This window comes from Etheostoma cragini, chromosome 19 (genome assembly GCF_013103735.1).
Source record: "Etheostoma cragini isolate CJK2018 chromosome 19, CSU_Ecrag_1.0, whole genome shotgun sequence".
In the NCBI taxonomy this organism is placed as follows: Eukaryota; Metazoa; Chordata; class Actinopteri; order Perciformes; family Percidae; genus Etheostoma; species Etheostoma cragini.
This window is the reverse complement of record NC_048425.1, coordinates 16478012-16479992: the sequence shown is the minus strand read 5'-3', so window position 1 is coordinate 16479992 and position 1981 is coordinate 16478012.

Sequence of the window (1981 nt, the reverse complement as noted above, 5' to 3'; positions counted from 1 at the left end):
ATATATTAGGGGTGTGACGAGACGCTTACTCCACGAGACGACACACATCACGAGATTGGGTTCACGAGAACGAGACAAGACAAGATTTACATTTTTTTTTAAAGAAATCCTCCATGAAATATATGAATAGAAAATAGTTTTTTTATTCAACTGAAAAATCACAAAATGCAAAATAATTTAGGTGCATTTTGAAATCCACTATTAATGATGAATGTTATTTAACTTTTTTTGTTAACTATTTTAATGAATTATATGCAGTAAAGGACGTTCAAACACTGCAAAATGTTTTGTATAAACTCTACCAACTGGCTTCTGCCCTGTACAATTTCCCACAAGAAATCTAACTCCTTTCCACAAACCGAACATAAAAAATAAACAGTATAAATAAAATAAATGTGTAAATAACAGAAAAATAACACTTTAAATGCAAATAGTAAGTGTATCAATAACCAAAGTAATGCTCTCTCAAAACTACAAGTGCAAACAGAAACAATTTTTTTCTTCAAGCATGAAAAAGAGAGAAACTACACAGAACAGCCTAAGATATGGTCATGTTCTTTTTCAAGAATATAAGCATGTCGACTGTTTCTGGCAGAAGTTATTGCCATGGCTCTGGTGGCAAAGATGCAAAGGCTTTTAGAGTTGTTTGCCCTTTTAATGTTAAACCCGAATGTTGCCACACAAATGATTTAAAAGTGGCAGGGGGATCTTCAATAGTAATTTCAAGCTCCATCATGCTGACATCACATCGCCTCACGAGACAACTTTTCACCTCAACGAGAAATCTCGTCACGTTTTAAAAACGAGATCTCGTCACACACTTAATATATGTATATATTCAATTCAATTTCAATTCAATTTTATTTATAGTATCAATTCATAACAAGAGTTATCTCAAGACACTTTACAGATAGACCACACTCCATAATTTACAAGGACCCAACAGTTCTAGTAGTCTCCTCCAGAGCAAGCAACAGTGCAACAGTGGCGAGGAAAAACTTCCTTTAAGGCAGAAACCTCGGTCAGACCCAGGCTCTTGGTAGGCGGTGTCTGACGACCGGTTGGGGTTAGAATGAAGAGTATATATATATATATATATATATATACATATATATATATATATATATATATATATATATATATATATATAAATATTCAATTCAATTTTATTTATAGTATCAATTCATAACAAGATTTATCTCAAGACACTTTACAGATAGACCACACTCCAGAATTTACAAGGACCCAACAGTTCTAGGGGGGGTTGTTGTCCAGTGGTAGAGCGGTTGCCTACCAATCGGAAGGTTGGTGGTTCGATCCCCGCCCCTGCAGTCATTGTCGAAGTGTTCTTGGGCAAGACACTGAACCCCGAGTTGCCCCCGGTGCTTGTTGCTATTATCTAGGTTGTTGTTGATATTCTCTAGGTTGTTGCTATTCTCTAGGTTTTTGTTCCTATTTTCTAGGTTGTTGTTTCTATGTTTTTGCTATTCTCTAGGTTGTTGTTGCTATTCTCTAGGTTGTTACTATTCTCTACTTTTTGTTACTAGGTTATTGTTGCTGTTGTTGCTGTTCTCTAAGTTGTTGTTGCTATTAGGGATGAGCGAGTACAGCATTATCTGTATCTGTATCTGTTTACCACATGAATTATCTGTATCCCTATCTGTACTCGGACTGGGCGGGGCCTAAACCGGAAGTGGTCAGATTACACCCAGAAGTTGGTTGGGTTCTCTTGAAATGTTAGGGTCTTTAACCGGTATGTTATTTAAGCATGCAATTGATATGAGTTGATCAAAAATTGTTATATTTATTGCTGATTTGAAAACTATTTACATGACAGCATCAAGCTTCAGATCTGTGCTGACAGTAAAAAAAAAAAAAAAATATCCGATGGCAGACACGCAATGGGAGTTGCATTTAAACCAAGCAGCTTGTCTGAAACCCACGTTCACCAGAAATCTACTGGTTAATATGTAAGTACTAC